General features: G+C 44.2%; 1 protein-coding gene across 1 annotated transcript in view; it reads left to right on the top strand.

Moving 5' to 3' along the window:
• The window catches only part of LOC126212775 (forkhead box protein F2-like), a 483,336-nt gene that overhangs the window by 138,254 nt on the left and 323,381 nt on the right, over window positions 1–21,701 (top strand). The gene's annotated exons all lie outside the window — the stretch shown is intronic.

Genomic DNA, 21,701 nt, shown 5'->3' on the forward strand with positions numbered 1-21,701 from the left:
AGTTAGCTTCTTGTTGGCTCGTATTCTTGATATTCACAACAATCGGTTTACTTTCAGAGGAAGTGATTGTTGATGTCAGTCAGCTGTTATTTATCTTGTAAACCTGCAGCGAGTTAATGCAGTTCCGAACACGTAACACTCCAGTAACTTTGGTGTCCTATACAGCAAAAACGAAATCAAGTAAAAACTTACTGATATTGTCAAGAATGGACCAAGATAAAGGCACTGTTGGAGGAGAGATAAATGCATATTATAATTCCGCTAAAGGTGGAATTGATACCACTGATCAAATGGCATGTATGTACACCTACAAGAGGGGAACAAAGAGATGGCCTCTATCTGTATTTTACTCTCTCGTCGACATTTGTGCTGTCAATGCAACCACCATATTCATCCAGCAAACATCCGAGATGGAATGAAAAGAAACACAACAAACGGAGACTTTATCTTCTGCAAGCTGGGATGGAACTAGTGAAATTGCAGGTAGAAAAAAGAAGTGCCAAATGGAAGAGGGTTATCTAACCAGATTGTTCAATCAATGGAGACTATTCTACAAAAGAAAATCAAAGAAGTGACAACAGAAGCACGTCAGCCGCCTGCAGGGAAAGGTCGGTGCCATATTTGTGTAAGAGAAGCTAAAACAAAGAAGCACAAGTACAACAATCTAAGTAAACCAAAACAGTTTTGTGGACAGTGTTTTAAACATGTGTGTAACACACATTCAGAAAAAACTGTGAAGTGTGTCTCTTGCCTTGAAGTTGAGAACTCAGAGTAGTCTATTGTACAATTACACATCTGTATTTTGTATCGTAATATGTCAATTTTTTATTCACTCGATCCAATATTTATAAAAATTAACAACATTTATAAACCGGTGCCTTAGTTAAAATACATAAACCATTCTGAAAGTTGTAAATTTTCGTCAGTAAACTTATTTAATACCTGTGGGCTCGCCGAACCCCCCCTCCCCTTAAGCAACCAAGTTAGAAAAAAAGGCTCGGGCGTCCTAGGGTTAAGAGGTGGAATTGCCACTAGATACGACCGATGTGGCGGATGTATGCAAAAGGTAGTGTGCGGCAGTCCCTTACTAGGCTACAAACTCTGCCATCTGGAGCGTCCAAATCATATCAGAGTGCGTGACAAGTGTTCCCTATGAGCTGCGTGCCAACTCATCAATACGCCGCAGTCTGCGTTGTGGACGGACTTTGTGAGGCACCCTGTGCTGACGCGTCATCGGCCTTTGGACGGACTCCTCCGATATGTGGGTCGCGATTAGCAGTTCCCGAATTTTTTTTTTGCGTCATCTCCTATTTTCCCATTCATTTCTGCACTGTGTGAGCGGGGCAGATTGCAGAAGGCGCTGGCGGCATCAGAGCGCATCGTAAACTGAGACACAACGTCACTGCCATCATCATTATCATTACTGTTATGATCATCATTATCATCATCCTGGTTACTGCCATCATACACTACCGGCCATTAAAATTGCTACACCAAGATGAAGAAATGCAGATGATAAACGGGTATTCATTGGACAAATATATCATACTAGAACTAACATGCTATTACATTTTCACGCAATTTGGATGCATAGATCCTGCGAAATCAGTACCCAGAACAACCACCTTTGCGCGTAATAACGGCCTCGATACGCCTGGGCATTGAGTCAAACAGAGCTCGGATGGCGCCTACAGGTACAGCAGCCCATTCAGCTTCAACACGATACCACAGTTCATCAAGAGTAGTGACTGGCGTATTGTGACGAGCCAGTTGCTCGGCCACCATTGACCAGACGTTTTCTGTTGTTGAGAGATCTGCTGGCCAGGGCAGCAGTCGAACATTTTCTGTGTCCAGAAAGGCCCGTACAGGACCTGCAACATGCGGTCGTGCATTGTCCTGCTGAAATGTAGGGTTTCACAGGGATTGAATGGAGGGTAGACACATCTCAAATGTAACGTCCACTGTTCAAAGTGCCGTCAGTGTGAACAAGAGGTGACCGAGTCGTGTAACCAATGGCACCCAAACCATCACGACGGATGATACGCCCGTATGGCGATGACGAATACACGTCGTCGAGTACACCATCGCAGGCGCTCCTGCGTGTGATGCAGTGTCAAGGGTAACCGCAGCCACGGTCTCCGAGCTGATAGTCCATGCTGCTGCAAACATCGTCGAACTGTTCGTGCAGACGGTTGTCGTCTTGCAAATGTCCCCATCTGTTGACTCGGGGATCGAGACGTGGCTGCACGATCCGTTACAGCCGTGCCGATAAGATGCCTGTCATCTCGACTGCTAGTGATACGAGGCGGTTGGGATCCGGCACGGCGTTCCGTATTACCCTCCTGAACCCACCGATTCCACATTCTGCCAACAGTCATTGGATCTCGACCAACGCGAGCAGCAATGTCGCGATACGATAAACCGCAATCGCGATAGGCTACAATCCGACCTTTATCAAAGTCGGAAACGTGATGGTACGCATTTCTCCTCCTTACACGAGGCATCACAACAACGTTTCACCAGGCAACGCCGGTCAACTGCTGTTTGTGTATGAGAAATCGGTTGGAAACTTTCCTCATGTCAGCACGTTGTAGGTGTCGCCACCGGCGCCAAACCTGTGTGAATGCTCTGAAAAGCTAATCATTTGCATATCACAGCATCTTCTTCCTCTAGGTTAAATTTCGCGTCTGTTGCATCTTCGTGGTGTAGCAATTTTAATAGCCAGTAGTGTACTTTTGTATCCCGCCTGGAAGACGGCGCGTGGGTCTGCTCCTGATAACTGAAAGGTTGGCCGAATGTAGGAAGTGAGTAGGAGCAGGAAAAGGTAAAACACGTCGGTAGTGCAAGTAAGTAAAAGTGGTTTACTGGTGCATGAATACATACAGAGACATACATAACTTTGTACGTATGTGCGAAGCGTTAGACCCGTCGTAAGTAGAGCAAAGTCTCTACATGAAGCGAAGCTGAAGCAAAGTGAGCCGGCACTCTGTTCTTGATCAAATGGGTAGAATCTGGAGCGGAGCTCGTAGTTCTGTACAGCGCCGGCTAGAGGGCGCTGTCGTCGGTGTCGGGGTCGTAGTGCCAACCTATGGACTTGCACCTATGCCGCGGCATCGTAGCTATCGATACCACACATACGTAATGTTTCGCATTCGTAGCATTATTTTCGGCCGAGAAACCAAATGTGGTGCGTTACTTTCTGGGCCATCCTCGCATATGGTGTTCTGCACTGATAGCTTGTAAACTGTAAACGAAACGATGTAACAGAATTTTATTAGCGAGTTGACACTGGATTTTGAAAACGTGATTTTAACATAGCATTTAAGGTGTGTAATTTTGTTTGATAAAGATATGTATGAAAAAATAGTTTCTCGAGAAATAAATATCGAATGTGAGCGTAAAACAACGTTCTGAGGTTGGAAAACTCGCTTGAAGTCCCTATAGGGGTACTAACTAATTTATTGTGTGATCAACTGAATGTCCTGCAGACCGACCAACAGTCAGATTGACATAACACACCTACCCACCGACAGAGGGACTGAATGACCAACAGACAGACCGACCAACAGACAGACAGACAGACCGACCGACCGACCGACCGACAGACAGACCGACGGACTGACCGACTAACAGACAGATCGACCAACAGACCGACCGACCGACCGACCGACAGACCGACTGACCGACCAACAGATCGACCGACCGACCAACAGACAGACCAATCAACAGACCGACAGACAGACAGACGGACAGACTGACCAACAGCCCGACCGATCGACCAACAGACCGACCAACAAAGAGAGAGACAGACCAACTATGTGCGAGGCTACAAACGTCCCAACCGACTGCACTCAAGAGATTTAAAGCACCGCTCTGTTGGGATTTGTTCTACATTCAGTTTACTGACTTGTACATGTCTGGCTTCGGTTCTAGAGAGAAACAAAAGTGGGATTTGCCTAATCTATTTTCGAGGTAACAACGCCAAAAAAAACCCAAGGGACAGGTGTGGGCAAAGTAGTGGCAAATGCAAAGAAATTCGTACATATGTTAGCTATTTAATTTACATTTTTGTCACTCTGCGTATAGGTTATAAACAGTTCTGGTGGTTGGTATTTCCTATTAAGTAGTAATGTTTTGAACTGTACTTACAGGTTGCGTGGACAATTTCTTACATATTACACTCCTGTTGCATTTTTGGTGTTCTTCTTCTTCTTATGAATGCCAATTTGCGGTTTTTTCCCCACATTCCACAGCACTATGAACTGAACGCTTCTTTTAATGCAATGTTTTGGTTTCTGTTGTCGAGTGTGAAATGTTTTTGCCGAGATCGAATGCTATTGCCAAACTTATGAGTGTAATTATTGAAGTATCTGTGGTCTGTTCGTGTATGCATTTGTGTGTGCGTTTGTGTATGTATGTGTGTGTGTGTGTGTGTGTGTGTGTGTGTGTGTCTTGAAGATGGCAAAGAAATTCACCTACGCTCTGTTACTTGAGGAGTCGATGATCATCCTAATTATCTAAGAATGGATGAGAAACGCGTTTCGGAGCTGCTGAAGATAATCAAACCATCCTTAACGAGAAATAATACAGTAACGAGAGAATCTGCGTGGAGGGGGGAGGGGGGGTGAGAGGTCGTTAGTCAATTCCAGATTGGCAGAATTTACGAGTAACTCTAAATCAGAGCTGTTCTATCCCCACAATTATTGTCTATAACGATTCCTGAAACCTGCAACGCAATTTACGTTTGCCTGAGGAAATACATCTGAAACAAAAGAAGTAAAAGAGGTGTTGTGTAAACTTTGTTAATTTATTTGTGTATTTAGCATAAAAGGTGCCACTGTACGTTCAAGCAACTCATATCAGATTGGAAAAAGAAATACTACAAATGGTGGTGGCGTACATTATTTGATAAATACAACACCAGACACTCAATAAATCAAACATTTAGCAAATGTTAGAACCATTAAAAAAAATTCAGCTTGTTGCTCTTCATAGCAGAAGGTTTGGATATTGACTGGAATTTTTCAACACTTACATCAGAGAAGCGCATATACTTTATTAATAAATATTCATTGACTGTCTATACTTGGGTTTTTAGATTTCACTTCCTATATGTATCGTAAATGAAAGGTAAGATCTAATCTGTCTGTATTTCGGTTTTTCGATTTCATTTCAGTAGTGGAAATAAAACGTAAAAATCGAAATACAGAAGAACGACGGACTTTGATTCATAAAATATGTGTCTTTTGTTGTGGATTGGCAGGAGCCAACCAACGGAGTTTGGAGGAAGCCGAAAGGCACGCGTTTAAGCTCACGCAGCCTGGCGTGAGGTCTGGAACAGGACAAGGAATTTAGACTTCATAAAAAAGGTGGTACTTGGTGGAATACTTAACTTTAATCCATCAATGTTGAACGTAGCTCTTGTCTGTACATTCTTCACAATATCAATAGCAACTGAATATGGCGCCTTGCTAGGTCGTAGCAAATGACGTAGCTGAAGGCTATGCTAAACTGTCGTCTCTGCAAATGAGAGCGTATGTAGACAGTGAACCATCGCTAGCAAAGTCGGCTGTACAAATGGGGCGAGTGCTAGGGAGTCTCTCTAGACCTGCCGTGTGGCGGCGCTCGGTCTGCAATCACTGATAGTGGCGACACGCGGGTCCGACGTATACTAACGGACCGCGGCCGATTTAAAGGCTTCCTAGCAAGTGTGGTGTCTGGCGGTCACACCACATCTTTCACTCTATATATGGGTCGTGTGGAATAGTTACGGATTCGTTAAAAATGAAACAAGTATCTTGTTTCCACATCTTTATTCTGTACTCTTCATACTAAGCCCGCGCACCCACCGTCGTCGCGACTGCACAAATATCGCTTCGCCGTACCCCCCCCCCTTTCCCTCCCTCCCCCACCCCGGCAGCGGAGCTTAATATATATATTGTCCTGGCTAGTTAACATAGAGTAAATATCTCTGGAGTGAGCATTGCGTTCTGCGCATGTTGTCAACATTAAACCAGGATTGTAACGTGTTTTCGGGACTTCGCGGTGAGTGTGTGCTTTCTGCAGCGTTTGAAGTTTATAATATCAAGAGTTTTTGTTGTGTTTCGCCGTTTGTTGATAGTGTAATAGCGATGGTGAATTACTGTTGTTGCTACAGATGCAAAGAAAAATATGTGAAAGCAGGGATAGTAACTTTTCATGGGTACATACCATGTAGCTCTAATTATAGTTAGCATATTAATAAGAGACATTGCATATGTTTAAAAATTTCGAGACGCATTATAATTAAGGCTTGATTCTGTAGACCTATTTTTCTACGATTTTATGACTATATAACAGATATTACGGCTCGTACAAAAGCTTAGAAACAATCGCTTCCTCTCGTAAATTTGCTAGTGGAACAGGAAAGGGAATGGTTAGTTGTTTCAGCAAATACTATCCTCCATGCATTTATCGGTGACTTGTCGTTTATGTATATAGATTACTCAGTCTACTATTTATTTAATAAACTAGGAGCAAGTACGTAAAATGCGTTAAATAAATACTTCAAAGCGTGACCAGTAAGAAAAATTGTGCTTTAAGCCGCAAAAACGAGAAAATAAATACGCAGAAATAGCAGAAAAAAGGACGAATTAGCAGGGATATAATCGCTAATGTGTGGCAAATTAGGTGTTTTTCGGACACTTGCAAAAGTACTAGCGTACTGTCAAGTCGTTTTGCAAGACTATCACTGCAAAAATGTACGTCAGGCTCTGTAATACTATAAAGTGCCGTATCATACTGAAAACTACAAAAAATCGAGTGTATCTGAACTGTGACACCTATCGCAAAGAAGCAGAATGAAGTATCACTTGCCCTTAAAAGTTACGTAGCTGGTTTATTCCCGGTATCAAATGGATGCTGCTAAAATGTCTGCGCAACAGATATAAATAATCCACGACACGTACGAAAAGAATCCGTCTGTACTAGGGATGTAGCGACATTCGAAATATACAGGGCGCTATACGGACAAACACACGACTTCCCGAGAACACATGACCAGGCCGGCAATGTGTTGACAACACAAAATCTGTTTTGCGCATGTGAATGCTCACTCCAGAGATGTTTACTCTATGCTAGTTAAGAACCATTCCCTGCCGTGTGGGTCGGGCATAAAACATCTCTGATTCGCGTTGTGAATCTAGTCGTGTGAACTAGCAGTTGAAAATTGATCGCGTTTTTCCAGAGATATTTCATACAGCTTCAACCACGACGGATCCAAAGACAGTTTCGTTTTTTTATTACTCTGGAACTCAATTCGAACCCATAAGTAATATCGTGTCCTGAGAATTGAGAAATTTAGACATTGTAAGGCCCAGAGACATATTTATAATTTATCAGACATTAATAACAAGGGACAGTTTCATGGGAAAGCATATCTTTGGTGAAAGGTAGGAAGTTTCAGTCTATTTTTACTAATTTGTTTCCCGGAGTAATTATGTTTAGTTACTTTAGCAGTCTGTATGCATTCGTTGAATCTTATTAAATATGTTTGTAAAAAGGTTTATGAGCTTCCTTCAATAACCCGTGAATGTTCACAGATATTAATGTCTATGTACACGCTGATTATGGAAATTAGTAAACAATGGGAATGTCTCGTATATTTCTGTTTTATTGACACAATTAAGTTCTGAAATTAATGAGAGATGGCACTGGGGGATCAATGTAAGGAGAGTTGATCCTAGTGTGTATTGTTTCGGTATGATAACAGTCAGTCAGTACTACATTCCTTCGTGTACCTATCACCAAAGATATGCTTTCCCATGAAACTGTCCTTTGTCATTAATGTCCGATAAATTATAAATATGTCTCTGGGCCTTACAATGTCGAAACATCTCAATTCTCACGACACGATATTAGTTATGCGTTCGATTCCTTTAAATGTCTGTTCAGCGCAAGTTTAGTCTTTCAACGGCCACTATTTCTCACTCCTCGTTTATTAGCGGAATCAACGAGCGTCAAAGATACTAGTGTGATAAGGTCCAAACTATTTTCCATACCAATACTCTTTAACAACTCGCATACAGCGAATAAAGTCCTAATTCAGCATAAAAGTTTCCGTATTGTCAGTAGATCTCTTCACAAGCGTTAAGTATACGAGCGTAGCGTTTCGTTTAACACGTACAATCACCATTCACTTGAATGTCAATGTTCGTAGACCCAATAATCTCTAATTGACTCCGTCTCTGAATTTACCCCAAAAAATAATCTATTCTCCACCACTGCAATGTCTAATCCAGTTCTGAGAATGCAATTTAATTAGGCTTCTAATCCCAAATTTCCGACTACCACGGAAGAACTGCGAACACACTCGCCGCCGCTGAAAACAAAATGGCTCTGAGCACTATGGCGCTGAAAACAAAAGAGACCTAACAATGCTGCGCATTGGTCTATATATTACATTCGAAACAAAACGCAGCTCTTCCTTGGATCCCTTTGTACTACTTTGCGTTACTCTATTTCGAATATCTACTCATTGTAAAATTTTAACTAACTATTACTTCGGAATACTACTACCGTCTTTTTGGCTCTTAGGTGATCTCGTATTACAGAATTTAATCTAATACCCGTTTCTATATAAGCACTCACTAAAGAGCGGTTACAATACGACGTGTCCGAAAATTGTCTGCACTCTTTAAACTTGTCCACAAGCTCTGTCATTAAAGTTTCTTCCGCCTCGCTCGGTATCATATATATTACAACGGCAATTAATCCCGCGAGAACATATACAGGGTGGTCCATTGATCGTGACCGGGCCAAATATCTCACGAAATAAGCGTGAAACGGAAAAACTACAAAGAAGGAAACTTGTCCAGCTTGTAAGGGGAAACCAGATGGCGCTATGGTTGGTCCGCTAGATGGCGCTGCCATAGGTCAAACGGGTATCAACTGCGTTTTTTTTAAATAGGAACCCCCATTTTTATTACATATTCGTGTAGTACGTAAAGAAATATAAATGTTTTAGTTGGACCATTTTTTCGCTTTGTGATACATGGCGCTGTAATAGTCACACACGTATAAGTACGTGGTATCACGTAACATTCCGCCAGTGCGGACGGTATTTGCTTCGTGATACATTACCCGTGTTAAGATGGACCGTTTGCCAATTGCGGTAAAGGTCGATATCGTATTGATGTAGGTGTTTTTGCTGCTGTCGCAACTAATCCGCACATCAGTAGCAGACAAATTGCGCGAGAATCGGGAATCTCAAAAACGTCGGTGTTGAGAATGCTACATCAACATCGACTGCACCCGTACCATATTTCTATGCACCAGGAATTGCATGGCGACGACTTTGAACGTCGTGTACAGTTCTGCCACTGGGCGCAAGAGAAATTACGGGACGATGACAGATTTTTTTGCACGCGTTCTATTTAGCGACGAAGCGTCATTCACCAACAGCGGTAATGTAAACCGGCATAATATGCACTATTGGGCAACGGAAAATGCACGATGGCAGCGACAAGTGGAACATCATCGACCTTGGCGGGTTAATGTATGGGAGGAAGGATAATTGACCTCCATTTAATCGATGTGCAATCTAAATGGTGCAGTGTATGCTGATTTCCTACGTAATGTTCTACCGATGTTACTACAAGATGTTTCACTGCATGACAGAATGGCGATGTACTTCCAACATGATGGATGTCCGGCACATAGCTCGCGTGCGGTTGAAGCGGTATTGAATAGCATATTTCACGACCGGTGGATTGGTCGTCGAAGCACCATACTGTGGCCGGCACGTTCACCGGATCTGATGTCCACGGATTTCTTTCTGTGGGGAAAGTTGAAGGATATTTGCTATCGTGATCCACCGACAACGCCTGACAACATGCGTCAGCGCATTGTCAATGCATGTGCGAACATAACGGAAGGCGAACTACTCGCTGTTGAGAGGTATGTCGTTACGCGTATTGCCAAATGCATTGAGGTTGACGGACATCATTTTGAGCATTTATTGCATTAATGTGGTATTTATAGGTAATCATAACATCATGCGTTCTCAGAAATGATAAGTTCACAAAGGTACATGTGTCACATTGGAACAACCGAAATAAAATGTTCAAACGTACCTACGTTCTGTATTTTAATTTAAAAAGCCTACCTGTTACCAACTGTTCGTCTAAAATTGTGAACCATATGTTTGTGACTATTGCAGCGCCGTCTATCACAAAGCTAAAAAAGTGGTCCAACTGAAACATTTATATTTCTTTACGTATTACACGAATATGTAATAAAAAGTGGGGTTCCTATTTTAAGAAACGCAGTTGATATCTGTTTGACCTATGGCAGCGCCATCGAGCGGGCCAACCATAGCGCCATCTGGTCTCCCCCTTTCAAGCAAGACGAGTTTCGTTCTTTGTAGTTTTTTCGTTTGACGCATATTTCGTGAGATATTTGGCCCGGTCACGATCAATGTCCGAGCCTGTATATTAGAACGGCATTTAATCCCGCGAGCAGTGACAGAAGATGACATTTTGTCCAGAGGTTGGCACGACTGCCGCCACACACGGCATAACTTGTTGGGTGGCGTGATTGCATTGGGGGATTGGGTGTGGGGGTCTGTCGGGTGGTCCTACCGAACCAGCGTCCCAACAGGAAAGGTTGGTCGGTCGGTTGGCCAAAGCGCCTGCCTACACACGTCCAGTTTGTCGGTCGGTCGGTCGGTGCGTGTCTGTAGCATTACGCCAGTAGTTCTTACGAGAGAACTTCCGCACCTCGGAGTGCCTTGCAGAAATGCCCACCGTAAACTACGAGCAGTTTGGAGCAGTTCTGTCGTGTTAAGCCCGTGTGCTGGCGCCTGCTGGCTCTGGTATCGCCTTGTTTACTATTGGCCGTTCCGCGACCCGTCACGGAAGGTCAGCCGCGATCGTAAACACGACGTAAACAACCCGGCGGCGTCACTGAAAGACGGGGAAACAAGAAATACACGAGAGGGAAATATTTGTCAGGAGCCAGCGCGTGCTGAAGTGCAGCGCGTGTTTAAAGTGTGCGTGTATCAGCTGCGTATGTGACGGGTGAGTTAACATTTCAAAATATTGCGTACCCCTCGCTGTCAACTTTCCACATACTGACAGAGTATGAGTCGTAATTAATGCCGTAAACGTGTACTGTTGAAAGTGTATGTTGTTGCTGTTGTGGTCTTCAGTCCTGAGACTGGTTTGATGCAGCTCTCCATGCTACTCTATCCTGTGCAAGCTTCTTCATCTCCCAGTACCTACTGCAGCCTACATCCTTCTGAATCTGCTTAGTGTATTCATCTCTTGGTCTCCCTCTGCGATTTTTACCCTCCACGCTGCCCTCCAATACTAAATTGGTGATCCCTTGATGCCTCAAAACATGTCCTACCAACCGATCCCTTCTTCTTGTCAAGTTGTGCCACAAAATCCTCTTCTCCCCAATTCTATTCAATACTTCCTGATTAGTTACGTGATCTACCCACCTTATCTTCAGCATTCTTCTGTAGCACCACATTTCGAAAGCTTCTATTCTCTTCTTGTCCAAACTATTTATCGTCCACGTTTCACTTCCATACATGGCTACACTCCATACAAATACTTTCAGAAACGACTTCCTGACATTTAGATCTATACTCGATGTTAACAAATTTCTCTTCTTCAGAAACGCTGTCCTTGCCAATGCCAGTCTACATTTTGTATCCTGTCTACTTCGACCATTATCAGTTATTTTGCTCCCCAAATAGCAAAACTGATTTACTACTTTAAGCGTCTCATTTCCTAATCTAATTCCCTCAGCATCGCCCGACTTAATTCGTCTACATTCCATTATCCTCTTTTTGCTTTTGTTGTTGTTCATCTTTTATCCTCCTTTCAAGACACTGTCCATCTCGTTCAACTGCTCTTCCAGGTCCTTTGCTGTCTCTTACAGAATTACAATGTCATCGTTGGACCTCAAAGTTTTTATTTCTTCGCCATGGATTTTAATTCCTACTCCGACTTTTCTTTTGTTTCCTTTACTGCTTGCTCACTCTACATATTGAATAGCATCGGGGAGAGGCTACAACCCTGTCTCACTCCCTTCTCAACCACTGCTTCCCTTTCATGCCCCTCGACTCTTGTGACTGCCATCTGGTTTCTGTACAAATTGTAAATAGCGTTTCGCTCCCTCTATTTACCCCTGCCACCTTCAGAATTTGAAAGAGAGTATTCCAGTCAACATTGTCAAAAGCTTTCTCTAAGTCTACAAGTGCTAGAAACGTAGGTTTGCCTTTTCTTAATCTAGGTTCTAAGATAAGTTGTACGGTCAGTATTGCCTCAAGTGTTCCAACATTTCTACAGAATCCAAACTGATCTTCCCCGAGGTCGGCTTCTGTAAAGAATTGGCGTTAGTATTTTGCAGCTGTGTGCATGTTACTAGAAGCAAATCAGGCCAGTAAACATAGGCGCTTAAACTCATACCTGGAGCTAAGGGCTGCTGCGAAGTGGATGGCGGCTCGAAACGTAGAGCGCGCAGCGGACGGGGGATGGTTGGAGCAGTATTGTGTTACGAGAGACATTCCCCTTAGAGATGGGTAGTTCGCGAACGAACGGGTCCAAAGGAACGGTTCACCAAGATGAACGAAAGGACCGAGGAACGAATATCCAAGGTACGATCGGTTCATAGTTCACTTCGGTCGCGGCGGTCTACTTATAGTTCCCGGGAACGAGGAACGATCGGTTCATAGTTCACTAGTTCACTTCGGTCGCGGCGGTCACTTGGGCAGTTCTCGTTCCAGTCTCGGCCTCCGGCGGCCTCCCCCGTCGTTCTTCGCACGACCGTCTGTCTCAGTTCCACTGCCGACTGCTCCTAGTTAGTTCAGTATCCAGTTGTGCGTTTCGTTCACTGCGCTCGCACATTTTGCAAGTGTTCCAAACTGTTTTTGCACTTGGGTCTGGCTGTTCAGCGTTCACGACCGGTAATAAAAAAGTATTTTATACACTCCTGGAAATGGAAAAAAGAACACATTGATACCGGTGTGTCAGACACACCATACTTGCTCCGGACACTGCGAGAGGGCTGTACGAGCAATGATCACACGCACGGCACAGCGGACACACCAGGAACCGCGGTGTTGGCCGTCGAATGGCGCTAGCTGCGCAGCATTTGTGCACCGCCGCCGTCAGTGTCAGCCAGTTTGCCGTGGCATACGGAGCTCCATCGCAGTCTTTAACACTGGTAGCATGCCGCGACAGCGTGGACGTGAACCGTATGTGCAGTTGACGGACTTTGAGCGAGGGCGTATAGTGGGCATGCGGGAGGCCGGGTGGACGTACCGCCGAATTGCTCAACACGTGGGGCGTGAGGTCTCCACAGTACATCGATGTTGTCGCCAGTGGTCGGCGGAAGGTGCACGTGCCCGTCGACCTGGGACCGGACCGCAGCGACGCACGGATGCACGCCAAGACCGTAGGATCCTACGCAGTGCCGTAGGGGACCGCACCGCCACTTCCCAGCAAATTAGGGACACTGTTGCTCCTGGGGTATCGGCGAGGACCATTCGCAACCGTCTCCATGAAGCTGGGCTACGGTCCCGCACACCGTTAGGCCGTCTTCCGCTCACGCCCCAACATCGTGCAACCCGCCTCCAGTGGTGTCGCGACAGGCGTGAATGGAGGGACGAATGGAGACGTGTCGTCTTCAGCGATGAGAGTCGCTTCTGCCTCGGTGCCAATGATGGTCGTATGCGTGTTTGGCGCCGTGCAGGTGAGCGCCACAATCAGGACTGCATACGACCGAGGCACACAGGGCCAACACCCGGCATCACGGTGTGGGGATCGATCTCCTACACTGGCCGTACACCACTGGTGATCGTCGAGGGGACACTGAATAGTGCACGGTACATCCGAACCGTCATCGAACCCATCGTTCTACCATTCCTAGACCGGCAAGGGAACTTGCTGTTCCAACAGGACAATGCACGTCCGCATGTATCCCGTGCCACCCAACGTGCTCTAGAAGGTGTAAGTCAACTACCCTGGCCAGCAAGATCTCCGGATCTGTCCCCCATTGAGCATGTTTGGGACTGGATGAAGCGTCGTCTCACGCGGTCTGCACGTCCGGCACGAACGCTGGTCCAACTGAGGCGCCAGGTGGAAATGGCATGGCAAGCCGTTCCACAGGACTACATCCAGCATCTCTACGATCGTCTCCATGGGAGAATAGCAGCCTGCATTGCTGCGAAAGGTGGATATACACTGTACTAGTGCCGACATTGTGCATGCTCTGTTGCCTGTGTCTATATGCCTGTGGTTCTGTCAGTGTGATCATGTGATGTATCTGACCCCAGGAATGTGTCAATAAAGTTTCCCCTTCCTGGGACAATGAATTCACGGTGTTCTTATTTCAATTTCCAGGAGTGTAGTTACGTAAATTACATAAAAACTTGTATGTAACAAAAGGGCATATCAGCTCACTTCATTATATCGATGAATAGCAGAAGAGATACAACAAGGCAAGTTTTTTTTTTTTTGTTATTCATATATTTTTTGATTTCATCGATTTGATTTAGCAACTACCTTTCAATAATTTGCTTAATTTTTAGTGTAAGAAAATTCATATAAAACGATTTTCGCGTATCTTTCAGATACAAAACATTACATTTAGGAAGGCTCCAATTATTTTTAAGTTTGGTTGTTTGCAATTAGCATTACCTGCTAGTTTGGTTTCTTTGGAAAAAAAAAGAAGTGGGTTGTGGGTCATTTTGGGTCAGTAGGAAAAGCGGTGCCTCTCGATTTGAAAAGACATAGATTGCCATAAAATCGTATTTACTTATTATGTCAAAAACATTTGTTCAGAAGGAGCTTTCAAACCAAAAACTTTATTACTGCGAACTTAATTATTATTATTATTATTATTATTAATATTATTATTGCTGCATTAACTTTAATAATGCAACATAAAGACCTAATTTTTACTAAGCGTGTGACGCAAGTATGACGAGAAAACCACATTTTATTTTATGCTTCCATGAAGTGTACTTCGCCTACGAATTCAGAGACAACGTGTAGTATCTATAGGGTGTAAACGATTATTGTTTACAACGTGGCATAGCTATGTAGTGGAAATCGAAACGAAGAATTTTATACGAAACACTTGTGCTCTATTAAGTTGGGAAACAGCCACCAACAGGTTTACAAGACTACATGAGCTATAGGCCATGCGCGTCGTGTGAGATTTTCATGTTCTCTTCTCCAGCTCTCTACACATCGTCATCGATTGTTTCGCCATTGTTGCTTGCATTAGCTTGTTATTCCTTCGCTGCCTAATTATTACGTGTTTGTCTGTTTGTTGTACCTTCTCGTAACGGGCAACACATCGTCCGTAATTGGCGAGCAGTCTGTACTCGGGGCCGGTTTTCCGTGCGCCACCCTATATTATTTCCCTGCGGTCAGCCACACGACGCTACGGTTGGCCAAACTAGAGGTTCCGCAGAATCACAGAAATTACTTTTAAGAGTGTGTAAGAATTCTGTAATGAATGAAAACTCTGTACTCCAGGGGGGAGGCAAGTGCCCCCTCTTGGTGCCCTCCATCCTTCAGTCACTTACACTACTAGTTTTCAGTTTTTCATAAGAACCATATACCAAGCACAAATGAACGCTGAACGAGTAAAAATGAACAGTTCCCAAAAAAAGAACGATCAGCAGTGAACTGGTTCCCAAGGATGAACACGAGTTTGCCCATCTCTAATTTCCGCTGCTCTTGCGTGGGACCTGTGGCAGTAACCGAACACACGTTGACACCTGCGAACCACCTGTTGCTCGATGCGAGGGATTAGCCGAGCGGTCTTAGGCGCTGCAGTCATGGACTGTGCGGCTGGTCCCGGCTGAGGTTCGAGTCCTCCCTCGGGCATCGGTGTGTGTGTTCGTCCTTAGGATAATTCAGGTTAAGTAGTGTGTAAGCTTAGGGACTGATGACCTTAGCAGTTAAGTCCCACAAGATTACCTGTTGCTCCATGTCTTCCCCGACGGCGGTGCCACCTTTCAGCAGTACAATTGCCCGTGTCTCGGAGCCAGAAGCGTGCTACACTAGTTTGACGAGCATTATAGTGAACTCAAACGTTGGTGTCCCGGCGACCAAATTTGCCTGATGTAAATAAAATGGAACCCATCTGGGTCGCTGTCGGGCGCCATCGCGACTTACGCAAATCAGCGGCCCGTTATTTACGTGAATTACATGACCTGTGTGTAGACTCTAATGCAGGGGTCTCCAAACTACGGCCCGTGGATTGTCGGAGCTCTACCTTTACAAAGCGGAAGGTCATGGTTAAACTTGTGGCTATCCACAATAAACAGACAGAACACCATTCTTCGTGCGATAGCGAGAAAAAAAAAAAAAAGGTTAACAGACTAGTTCGGCGAAAACATTTTAAGTAAAAACATTCTTTGCATTTTATTCTACTCACGAGTCTGGTGCAAGTCTTTCAAATGGACGCCACTTCGGCGACTGGTCTTAGTGATCAATCATTATGGAAGATGATTCTTAAGCGAGGTTTTCACTTTCTTTTGATTACGTTGTAAAATACACATAGCAAGTAAATCGTATAAAATATTTTTATTTAAAGGCAATTTAAAGAAAATACAATACATCTACATCTACATTTATACTCCGCAAGCCACCCAACGGTGTGTGGCGGAGGGCACTTTACGTGCCACTGTCATTTCCTCCCTTTCCTGTTCCAGTCGCGTACGGTTCGCGGGAAGAACGACTGCCGGAAAGCCTCCGTGCGCGCTCTAATCTCTCTAATTTTACATTCGCGATCTCCTCGGGAGGTATAAGTAGGGGGAAGCAATATATTCGATACCTCGTCCAGAAACGCACCCTCTCGAAACCTGGCGAGCAAGCTACACCGCGATGCAGAGCGCCTCTCTTGCAGGGTCTGCCACTCGAGTTTGCTAAACATCTCCGTAACGCTATCACGCTCACCAAATAACCCTGTGACGAAAGGCGCCGCTCTTCTTTGGATCTTCTCTATCTCCTCCGTCAACCCGATCTGGTACGGATCCCACATTGATGAGCAATACTCAAGTATAGGTCGAACGAGTGTTTTGTAAGCCACCTCCTTTGTTGATGGACTACATTTTCTAAGCACTCTCCCAATGAATCTCAACCTGGTACCCGCCTTACCAACAATTAATTTTATATGATCATTCCACTTCAAATCGTTCCCCACGCATATTCCCAGATATTTTACAGAAGTAACTGCTACCAGTGTTTGTTCCGCTATCATATAATCGTACAATAAAGGATCCTTCTTTCTATGTATTCGCAATACATTGCATTTGTCTGTGTTAAGGGTCAGTTGCCACTCCCTGCACCAAGTGCCTATCCGCTGCAGATCTTCCTGCATTTCGCTGCAATTTTCTAACGCTGCAACTTCTCTGTGTAATACAGCATCATCCGCGAAAAGCCGCATGGAACTTCCGACACTATCTACTAGGTCATTTATATATATTGTGAAAAGCAATGGTCCCATACCTGGTGTACATAATGATCCTGGATATTTTAGTTGTAACTGATATATAAATAACTGTAATTAATTTATATCTTGAAAATTCACAGTGTTAGAGTATTGTCCGCAGCTCGTGGTCGTGCGGTAGCGCTCTCGCTTCCCACGCCTGGGTTCCCGGGTTCGATTCCCGGCGGGGTCAGGGATTTTCTGTGCCTCGTGATGACTGTGTGTTGTGTGCTGTCCTTAGGTTAGTTAGGTTTAAGTAGTTCTAAGTTCTAGGGGACTGATGACCATAGATGTTAAGTCCGATAGTTCTCAGAGCCATTTGAACCATTTTTTAGCCATTTTTTTTGTTAGAGTATTCACATAAATAAGTTTAACATATTAGTGATAATTAGTGACTTTTATGTAGCTGTAACTTTCCTTTCATAATTACCTCCAGTTGTGGATCAAGTTTACCGGTAGAGATAATCATCAGCGGCTTCAAATGCTCATCGCTTAATTTTGATCTGTAAACACTTTTTGCATGTTCAGTTTTGGTGAAAGTTTTTTCGCACAAATAAGTGGTGCCAAAAGCGGAAAAAAAGCCAGGGGCAAATTTATGTAAATTTGGAAACTGTGTGGATGGGAGACACTTATAAAATTCCAGTAATGTTGACTTTGAATGTTTTTCTTTAAAAAAGTCGCTACATTGCAAATCAAAAATTTCAAACTGAAGTTCTGCGGCTAACGTTTCTATATCGACGACAAATGGATTTTGAAATATCTTGATATCGTTTGAATTTGGATCGACATCTGAAAAACGTGATTCAAAATTAATTTTTAAAGCGCCCAAAGCTTCAATTGCGAAAGTTACAGGAAACGTAATCTCAGTTTGCTGACTGAATGTTTGGCATGTATTAAAATGCGTGAAGCATAATTTGTTCAACTGAGATTGAAACAAAGCGCATAAAACACTAAAAAAACTCGAGAAACACTCGCAACATAGACACAATCACGCAACTGAACTATCAAATATACGCTCTGGCTCTGCTACTCGCTGCAAGACTACATAACTAAACTTATTGTTGCGCCGCTTGAAATAACAATGCGTTGACATACTCTAGCTCTGTTACGTCTTGCAGTAATAGTGTTGCTAACAATGATTTTGAGATTTCGTTAACTTTGCAGGACGGTTTTGTGAAGAATGTGCAGTGACATACTTTTTTGTCGGTGAAATTCGCCAGTATAAAATACACCAGAATTTCGATCAGATACGTCCACCAATCAAAATTAGGTAATTAAATAAAAATCGTAGTTCGTTCGAGTGCTAGGTATTCCCACAACCTTAGATTTTTGCGATTTCATATTTCCTTTAGCCTTACATTACGGTGATCATGGAGTGCTAGGGTGCTTTAACCCCACTAGGTAGACCTTGGCCCTTATGGCTTCGTGGACGAGTCAATGTGGCCCGCGCACTAAAAAGTTTGGAGACCCCTGCTCTAATGCCACATACCTACCGAAAAAAATGGTTCAGATGGCTCTGAGCACTACGGGACTTTACATCTGAGGTTATCAGTCCCCTAGACCTAGAACTACTTAAACCTGACTAACCTAAGGACATCACACACATCCATGCCCGAGGCAGGATTCGAACCTGCGACCGTAGCGGTCGCGCGGTTCCAGACTGTAGCGCCTAGAACCGCTCGGCCACCTCGGCCAGCGGCTTACAGATTGCTATACTTTTTGTCTTTCAGTTTCTAAAGTACAGGGTTATTACAAATGATTGAAGCGATTTCACAGCTCTACAATAACTATTTGAGCTATTTTCACAATGCTTTGCACACACATACAAAAACTCAAAAAGGTTTTTTAGGCATTGGCAAATGTTCGATATGTGCTCCTTTAGTGATTCGGCAGACATCAAGCCGATAATCAAGTTCCTCCCACACTCGGCGCAGCATGTCCCCATCAATGAGTTCGAAAGCATCGTTGATGCGAGCTCGCAGTTCTGGCACGTTTCTTGGTAGAGGAGGTTTAAACACTGAATCTTTCACATAACCCCACAGAAAGAAATCGCATGGGGTTAAGTCGGGAGAGCGTGGAGGCCATGACACGAATTGTTGATCATGATCTCCACCACGACCGATCCATCGGTTTTCCAATCTCCTGTTTTAAGAAATGCTTCTGCTTTAGCCTTTTCCGTAAGATTTTCCAAACCGTCGGCTGTGGTACGTTTAGCTCCCTGCTCGCTTTATTCTCGACTTCCGCGGGCTACGCGTGTAACTTGCCCGCACGCGTTCAACCGTTTCTTCGCTCACTGCAGGCCGACCCGTCGATTTCCCCTTACAGAGGCATCCAGAAGCTTTAAACTGCGCATACCATCGCCGAATGGAGTTGGCAGTTGGTGGATCTTTGTTGGACTTCGTCCTGAAGTGTCGTTGCACTGTTACGACTGACCGATGTGAGTGCATTTCAAGCACGACATACGCTTTCTCGGCTCCTGTCGCCATTTTATCTCACTGCGCTCTCGAGCGCTCTGGCGGCAGAAACCAGAAGTGCGGCTTCAGCCGAACAAAACTTTGTGAGTTTTTCTACGTATCTGTAGTGTGTCGTGACCATATGTCAATGAATGGAGCTACAGTGAATTTATGAAATTGCTTCAATCATTTGTAATAGCCCTGTAATATAAGAGTTATTTGTTCCGAGGTCCTTCGCCAATTACTTTACGTTTGTGTTTTTGTATCCACATGTAGTTGTGAAATGTCAGATGCCTTTGAAAAATGTCACATATTTTTGAAAAATAATCGTTGTACGGTGTGGTTATAGCCTAATCAACCTTTTGGTTCCTGAGGCAGTATAGACGTAAAACTTTACTCACGTCCAGAGAAAAACAGAATACCTCGAATGACTAGAGACGCATTCAAAGGACGTCTACATTAGTACGAGGGCGGTTCAGAAAGTAACCTCCAATTGGTCACAGTGCGGGTTGTGGGGGGAGTAGCGGCGCCATCTGTGCGTTCACGCACTCAACAGGTCAGTCGGCATCAAGCTGTGGTCGAGTGAACGTCGTACCCGCGCTAGTTTAGTTTTTGTGGCAGTTTGAAATGTGTGCTGCAATAGAAAACCCCGCCAAATGTGAAGTGCGTGCTGTCATAAGGTTTTTTACAGCCAAAGGATATTCTGCAGCAGCTATTCATCGTGAGCTTTGTGCCGTGTACGGACCGAGAGTTATGAGTGAAGGAGTTGTCCGTGAATGGGTACGTTTATTTAAAAGTGGACGAGAAAACGTTCGTGATGAAGAGAAGAGTGGTAGACCATCATTGGTGACTGACGAACTCGTTCAGACAGTTGATGCAAAAGTTCGTGAAAATCGACGTTTCTCAATGTCGGAGTTGTCTACTGGTTTTCCACAGATTTCTAAGACTCTCTTGTACGAGATAGTGACAGCAAAATTGGGTTACCGTAAGTTCTGTGCACGATGGGTGCCCAAAATTGTTACCGACCACCACAAAACTGAAAGAATGGCCTCTGCATTAGACTTTCTGTCACGTTATGAGGACGAAGGAGAACCATTGTTAAACAGAATCGTGACCGGTGACGAAACCTGGATTAAGTACGTGAACCCTGAGACAAAAGAACAATCAAAGATGTGGGCACATTCAAATTCGCCTACCAAACCGAGAAAAGCCTCGCAAGATTTTTCTGCCAGAAAACTGATGGCAACGGTGTTTTGGGATGCCAAAGGGGTGTTGTCGGTTGAATTCGTGGAACGTGGTACGAGCATTAATCGAGACGTGTACTGTGAAACAATAAAAAAGTTACGACGGGCTATACAGAACAAACGCCGTGGTATGCTGACTTCCGGTATCGTTTTTTTGCACGATAACGCCCGTCCTCACTCTGCTCGCAGAACAACGGCCCTTCTCGAGTCCTTCAAGTGGGACGTTATCAACCATCCACCTTACAGCCCAGACCTGGCGCCAAGTGATTATCACCTCTTCATGCATTTGAAGAAATGGCTCGGGTCCAGCGGTTTGATGACGACGAAGAGCTCAAAGATGCGGTCACAGGCTGGCTCCAGGCAGAAGCGGGTGATTTTTATGCAGAAGGAATTTCAAAGCTTGTAAAGAGATACGATAAGTGCCTCAATCGCTATGGAGACTATGTAGATGTATATATTAAAATATTTTTATTTAACTTGGTGTATTTTTTCAAATCAACCGGAGGTT

The sequence above is a fragment of the Schistocerca nitens genome, chromosome 11 (genome assembly GCF_023898315.1).
Source record: "Schistocerca nitens isolate TAMUIC-IGC-003100 chromosome 11, iqSchNite1.1, whole genome shotgun sequence".
In the NCBI taxonomy this organism is placed as follows: domain Eukaryota; kingdom Metazoa; phylum Arthropoda; class Insecta; order Orthoptera; family Acrididae; genus Schistocerca; species Schistocerca nitens.